Source organism: Camelus ferus, chromosome 11 (assembly GCF_009834535.1).
Source record: "Camelus ferus isolate YT-003-E chromosome 11, BCGSAC_Cfer_1.0, whole genome shotgun sequence".
NCBI classification, from domain to species: domain Eukaryota; kingdom Metazoa; phylum Chordata; class Mammalia; order Artiodactyla; family Camelidae; genus Camelus; species Camelus ferus.
This window is the reverse complement of record NC_045706.1, coordinates 47210078-47218224: the sequence shown is the minus strand read 5'-3', so window position 1 is coordinate 47218224 and position 8147 is coordinate 47210078. Positions and strand designations below refer to the sequence as shown.

At 34.1% G+C, this 8147-nt stretch overlaps 1 protein-coding gene across 7 annotated transcripts in view; it reads left to right on the top strand.

The window, feature by feature from the left end:
- Positions 1–8147, top strand: part of CTNNA3 (catenin alpha 3) — a 1348033-nt gene that overhangs the window by 1327647 nt on the left and 12239 nt on the right. The gene's annotated exons all lie outside the window — the stretch shown is intronic.

Sequence of the window (8147 nt, the reverse complement as noted above, 5' to 3'; positions counted from 1 at the left end):
GAAAATATTTGTAATATATATACCTAACAAAAGACTTAGAAAGAGAAAATGAAGCAAAATATTTAACAGGTATTTCACTAAAGAAGATAGTGAACATTCACATAAGTACTCTAGCATATCCTCAACATCATTAATAGTAAGAGAAAAGCAACTTAAAACCAGTGACATGAATGTCTAAAGCCTAAAATACCAAATATGGCCTAAGATGTAGAGTAATTGTTTAATATTATTGCTGGTGGTAATTTAAAATGGTAACTAAGTAGGGAGAGTATAGCTCAATCCCCAGTACCTCCTTTAAAAATAAACAAACCTAACTTATTCCCCCCCAAATAAAATAATTAAATAATACAATAATTTTAAAAATGGTAGCATAACTTTGGTCAACATTTATCATAATAATAAAAGATTGCAAATGAATAAAGGTTAGTCAACAGATGAATGCGTTAGTAAGTTTTGGTATACATATAAAATATAATACCCCCCAGTAACAAACATAATAACCTACCAATACATGCAGCAACATGGGTGAAGCTTACAACTGAGGGAAAAAGCAAAACAGGCAAAAATACATACTGTAGAATTTCATTTATATGCAGCTCTATAGAAGGTACATCTACAGATCAGTTGTTACCTGATACCTGGGATGGGGATGGACTGGACTGAGAAGAGGCCCAAGAAAACTAACATCAAACATCAAACAATGCTGATATAACAATATTAAGTTTACATTCCTTTCTAGTATTTCTGACACACATCAAATTTGACCATATGTTGGGTCATGAAGAAAACCAACAAATAGTAAATTTTTGAAATCACTCAGAGCATAGTCTCTAATTATAAAACTTGGAAATCCTCCCTTACCAGAAAAGTTTAAAAAATAAATATTATTTAGTCCATGAGGTAACTAAGAAATAAATAACAAAAGATTGAAAACATTCTTTCTGAGGTAGAAGATAAATTTTAAAAAATACCTGGGATTCTTCTTCTGTACTGGTAGTTCTACCTAGTGTAATAATACAAGGGGAAAAAAAGACAAATGAAAAAGAAGAAATACAATTGTCATTATTTATAGAAGACATGCTTACACATTTAGAAATCCAAAAGAATTTAGAAAAAATACGTAAGATTTAAGTGAATTTTGCAAGGTCTCCAGAGGCAGGTTAGTATATACATAGAAGAATATGCTCAGTTTCATTAGTTAGCAAGGAAGTGCCAATTAAAATCTTAGCTATAAATCTGCCAAAATGGCTAACATGAAAAATACAGGGTGAAAAGTGTAGGTGAAGATGTGTTACAATTGGAAAGCTCAGATTTTGCTGGTGGGAGTATAAATTTGCAAGAGCTTTTTGGAAATCTGTGGGAGTATCCAATAAAACTGAATATGGGCATTTTTATGACTCTACAACTACACTCTCAGGTATCTACCTAACAAAGCTCCATATATATGTTCACCAAAATACACATACCTGAACATTTGTAAACTGCTATTAATAATAGCCCCAAACTATGTAAAACTCCATCAACAGTAAAATGGCTAAATAAACTTTTTTTTATTTTTGCATACTGGACTATTATATCAGAATGAGAATTGACCTCTAAATGAATTTGATCAAAAGAAACTAAATCTACAAAATTACATTATATTCAGTATATATTAAATGTGACATGTTAGATAATACATATTATTATATAGAAGTTATAATACATATTAAGTATGTGGTTTAATGTATAATTATCATATATAATTATGTATCTACCAATATCTAGTAGAAAAAAGGGGAAACATGTACATGAAGGTAAGAGTCCAGTTGCTTGAGAAGCGAAGAAAATACTGTCAGGGAGTATAGAAAACCTTTCAAAAATTCTGGCTGTTTTACAATAGAGTTTCATGAACATTTAAATACTACAGTGAAGGTAGAGAGAGATCAAGGTGTGGGAGTAGGAGGATGCTGGCTCACCTCCCCTCAAGAACACATCAAAACTACAACTACAGATACAGTGACTCTTGATAAAATTGACCTGGGTCTTAGCAGAACAGCTCTTCTGCTTCTAAGGCTGTAAAGAAAGATCCACACAGAGTCTAGTAGGAAGGGAGGAGACATGATCTGGTTGGGACTCACACCCCTAGCTGCGGACAGAAGAGGAGGGGGTCTATCATAGACTTGAGGATATTCCCTGGGGAGCAAAATGGTTCAAACCACATAGGAGGCCACCCCTGGGATCCAACACAGGGAAGATGAGGCCCCTTAGCTGGTTTGAAAGCCAGTGGGGCCTATTGGAAGGCAGTAAGAAACCAAGACTCCCCTCCTTAAGAACACACACAGACTTGCTTATTCCTGGTCACAACACAGAGGCAGCAGACTGAAAACTGCCTGGGGCTCTGTGCCCCGCCAGACCCTCTTGCTCCAAATTCAGCCCTACATCCTAAAATGATTTTAAGAAAATTGAAATCTTATTATCTTTTCCAACCACAACACTATTAGATTGAAATCAACTGCAAGAAAAAAAAACTACAAAAAACACACATGTGGAGGCTAAACAATATACTACTGAGCAGCCAATGGATCACTGAAGAAATCAAGAAGTAAAAAAAATAACCTGGAGAGAAATGAAAATAAAACCACAATGATCCAGTATAAACTTACTGTTTATATATAGTAGTTAGTGCAGATATTAATACATATAAAACAGATAAAGTAAACAAGTTTCTACTGTATAGCACAGGGAACTATATTCAATATCTTGTAGTAACCTATAAGGAAAAAGAATATGAGAAGGAATATGTGTATGTATATGAATGACAGAAACATTATGCTATACACCAGAAACTGACACATTGTAAACTATCTACTTCAATTAAAATATATATATATATATATATATATATACACAGACACACACACAAACCCAACACAAGGATCCAAAACCTATGGGATACAGTGAAAGCAGTTTTAGGAGGAAAGTTTATAGTGATACAAGACTGATCCAGAAAATAAGAAAAATCTTCAATAAAAAACCTAACATTACACCTAAAGGAACAAGAAAAAATAAAACCCAAAGTTGGTAGAAGGAAAGAAATCATAAAGAGCAGAGCAGAAATAAATGAAAGAGGAATGAAAGAGGGATTAAAAAAACAGAAAAGATTAATGAAACTAAGAACTGGTTATTTAAAAAGATTTTTAAAAACTGATAAACCTTTAGTCAGACTTACCAAGAGAAAGAGTGAGGGCCCAAATCAATAAAATTGGAAATGAAAAAGAAGTTACAACCCACACACAGAACTACAAAGGCTCATAAGAGATTACTAAGGACAACTATATGCCAATAAAACGGACAACCTAGAAGAAATGGACAAATTCCTAGACATGTGCAATTTTGCAAGACTGAATCAGGAAGAAACACAAAACATGGACAAAACTACTACCAATAATGAAATGGGATCGGTAATTTAAAAAATTCCCAGAAAATAAAAGTCCAGGGCCAGATTGTTTCACAACTGAATTCTACCAAACTTTTAGAGAAGAGTTAACACTTACCTGAAAAAGAATATGAAAAGGAATATATTAAATAAGTAAGATACAAGGAATATATTATTCCTTTTCATATATATAACTGAATCACTATGCTGTACACCAGAAATGAACACACTGTAAAGCAACTGTACTTCAATAAAAATTAAAACAATTAAAAAAAACCAAAACACCCTTATCAAACTATTCAAAAAAGTTGCAGGCAGAGGCAGGAATGCTTTCAAACTCATTATATGAGGCCAGCATTATTCTAATAACAAAACCAGACAACGATATAACACACACAAAAAATTGCAGGCCGATATGACTGATAAACATATATGCAAAAATTCTCAACAAAATGTTAGCAAACTAAATCCAGCAATACATTCATAGACTCGAACACCATGATCAAGTGAGATTTATTCCAAGGATGCAATTGATGTTTTAATATTCACAAATTGATCAATGTGACACACCACATCACCAAAGGGAACCATAAAAATCATGTCAATAGATGCATAGAAAGCTTTGGACAAAATTCAACATCCATTTATGATAAAAAAAAAAACTCTCCAGAAAGTGGACATAGAGCAGACATACCTCAACATAATAAAGACCATTTATGACAAAACCATAGCTAACATTATACTCCATGGTGAAAACCTGAAAGCCTCTCCTCTAAAATCAGAAACAGGACAAGAATGCTCACTCTCGCCGCTTTTATCTCTTTTCCTTCTCTGATTGCTGTGGCTAGGACTTCAATACTATGTTACATAAAAGGCCTCCCAATTGGAAGGAAAGGTAAAAAAAAAAAAAAACTGTACTATTTGCAGATGACACGTTTCTATAGAGAGAAAACCCTGAGACTCCCCCAGAAAAGCTGTTAGAACAAATAAATGAATTCAGTAAAGATGCAGGATACAAGATTAGGATACAGAAATCTGTTGAAAGACAACAAACATGATTATAACAAAATAGGAACAGACTCAGATATATAGAACAAACTAGTCATTAATAGCTGGGAAAGATGTGGGGGAGGGGGCAGCAGAGAGGGGTGGGATTAAGAGATACAAACTGCTATGTGTAAATAAGCAACGTACAAGGATATAACAATGTACAGCACAGGGAATATAGCCAATATTTTATAACTTCAAATGTATTATAATCTATAAAAATATTGAATCACTATGTTGTACAACTGAAACTAACATAACATTGTAAATCTATACTTCAGTAAGAAATATGAATAAATACTATAGTGAAAAAGTCAATAGAAAGGAATAGAATGAAGATGCATTTGTAGATAAGAATCAATTGTGCACACTCTCCAATAAGGCAAAGAATGAACAGAATCTAGAGTATAATTAGAAGTATTGGTTATTAAGGCCATACTGCCCAAGGCAATCTACAGATTTAATGTGATCCCTATCAATTTAACTCAGGACATTTTTCACAGAACTAGAACAAAGCATCTTAAAATTTCTATGAAATCACAAGAGACCCAGAATTGCCAAAGCAATATTGAAAAAAAATAAGCTGAAGGAATAACCCTCCCAGACTTCAGACATACTACAGAGCTATAGTAATCAAAACAGTGTGGTACTGGCATAAAAACAGACATATGGATCAGTAGAACAGAAGAGAGAGCCCAGAAATAAACCCACAGATCTACGGAATTAATCTTCAACAAAGGAGGCAAGACTATACAATGGAGAAAAGACAGTCTCCTTCAGCAAGTGGTGTTTGGAAAACTGGATAACAGCATATAAATCAATGTAATTTGAACATTCCCTCACTCTATATACAAAAATAAACTCAAAATGGCTTAAAGTCTTAAATACAAGACAAGACACAAATCTCCAAGAAGAAAACATAGGCAACACATTCTCTGACATAAACCTTATAAACCTTAGTAATATTCTCCTAGGGCAATCTACCCAGGCAACAGAAATAAGAGCAAACATAAACAAATGGGACCTAATAAACTTAAAAGCTTTTGCCCAGCAAAAAAAACCCATAAACAAAACAAAATGACAACCGATGGAATGGGAGAAAATACTTGCAAATGATGTGCCTGGCAAAGGCTTAACTTACAGAATATACAAACAGCTCATACAACTTAATTTAAAAAAAAAAAAAAAAAAACACCACCCAATCCAAAAATGAGCAGAAGACTTTAAACAAGCAATTATCCAGTGAAGACATACAAATGGTCAAAAGGCACATGAAAAAAAATGCTCAATATCGCTAATTATCAGAGAAATGCAAATCAAAACTATAATGAGGTATCCCCTCACATCAGTCAGACTGGCCATCATTCAAAAGCCCATGAACAATAAATGCTGAAGAGAGTGTGGAGAAAAGGGAACCCTTCTACCCTGTCATTGGGGATGCAGTTTGGTGCAGCTGTTACGGAAAACAGTATGGAGATTCCTCTAAAAACTAAAAGTAGACTTACCATATGATCCAGCAATCCCACTTCTGGATATATATCTGGAGGGAACTCTAATTCAAAAAGATACATACACCCCAGTGTTCATAGCAGCTCTATTTACAATAGCCAAGACATGGAAGCAACCTAAATGTCCACTGACAGATGACTGGATAAAGAAGATGTGGTGTATTTATGCAATGGAATGCTACTCAGCCATAAAGAATGAAATAATGCCATTTGCAGCAACATGGATGGACCTAGAGATTATCATTCTAAGTGAAGTAAGCCAGAAAGAGAAAGAAAAATACCATATGATATCACTCATGTGTGGAATCTTAAAAAAAAAAAAAAAGAAAGAAAAAAAAGGCCACCATGAACTCATCTGCAAAACAAACACTCGCAGGCATAGTAAACTGGGGAAAGTGGGTGGGAAGGGATAAATTTGGGAGTATGAGACTTACAAATGTTAGCCACTATACATAAAAATAGATCTTAAAAAGTTTCTTCTGTGTAACACAGGTAACTATGTTCAATATCTTGTAATAAACCTTAATGAAAATGAATATGAAAATGAACATATGTCTGTATATGCATGACTGGGACATTGTGCTGTACACCAGAAATTGACACACTATAACTGACGGTGCTTCAACAAAAAAATTTTTTTAAAAGAAGTACTGGTTATTGAGAGAAAAAGAAATAACTTATTTTAATAATACTGGATAAGAATTAAGGGCAAGTTCAGACAGTTTAATTTTGCTGCTTCTGTTTTTGTTACTCTTATGTTGTTGTTTGCTTTATATGTATTTTAAATAAAGTAATCAGTAGAACAAGTGAGAATGTGAGGTGTCAAAGTTTTGACTAGAGTGGACGTTTGAAATAGTGTTTGGGCAGAGTAAGTGCAGTTGCCTAAAGATACAAACAGGCATTGTCTGTCAGCTCATCAGTTTATCTTGAAACCCATTTCCCCAGTGAAGGGATTTTCTAAAACAGTAATCAGTGGGTCAGTGCTAGGAACATGGACAATTCTCTTCTGCTAGATGACTATAGCAAAGAGAAGCAAAGAAATGTTTACTGTTGCTAATAAAGGGGTTAAAATGATAGGATAATGACGATCAAGACAGTTTGAAAAATAGTAGGAATGTGAAAAGGTCTGTGGAATGGAAGTCCCTGCATGAACTGGAAATAGATGCCATTTGGATTTTTAGCTTCACACAACCTAGTTTTTCCTTACCTGTGGTCATGCAAGAGATGAGTGGAGGATCTAGGACCAATACTGGTGCTTTCTTACTCTCAGCCCAGAGTTTCTGCAACATTATCAACAGATGTCTGTAGAGAGGGCAGACCTCACTGCCTGTCCTCATGATGGAAAGGAAAAAACAAGAATGACAAAGAGCACAGTTTGTTGCAAAAAAAAAAAGCATCGATGTTCAGACAACCATGCCAAACTTAGCCCACTCCTACAAGTGCTGGATTAGGAAAGAATATACTAATTTTTGAATCTGCGTAACTAGTAGCTGTGATGTACTGTTATAGAAAATTAGTTCTTCAGGTTATCATTTGGGTTTAAGCCAACCTTACTGAAGGATAGCTAATCATAATATAACCAATCATATTTTTATAATTGGTCATTTCAAATAGAATTAAAAAGCATTCTGAGTAGCCACCTGAATTGGTGTTATATTTGGAGTATTTCCTTTTAAGATGACATAAAATGTTTTTGTCCTAGAGTATGTGCTTTAGAAACCAGTAAGATTTGAAAATGTTTTTTGACAGGACAGTATTACAACTGAATAAATGTCATATTTCATTTCATGTCTGGCCCTCTCAGTAGTGTTACATTTCTTTAGTTATTCCTTGCTTTGATTTTTCCTCTTTCAGCTTAAGTTGTCCTTTTCTGTTGTCATGTTCTAATGGAGAGTAGACAAGAAACAAATCTACTAGGTAAATACTATCAGTGGCCCATAACTCTTCATATTCAAAGAAGTAGCCACTTCTCAGTTTAATTCTAAGTGTGACAATATCAGTTTGGGTGTGTAACTCCATTCTGACCAGCCTTACCAAAGCCCCTTCTTTGATTTTCCCATTAAGCCTGGCTGCTGAGCTTTTTTGAGAGCACGTGAAAAAGGAGAATGTTTTCAATACAGACCGTTCTTCTAAAAATCTGCTCAGAAACAAAAGAATGTGTTAAACAAGTATTG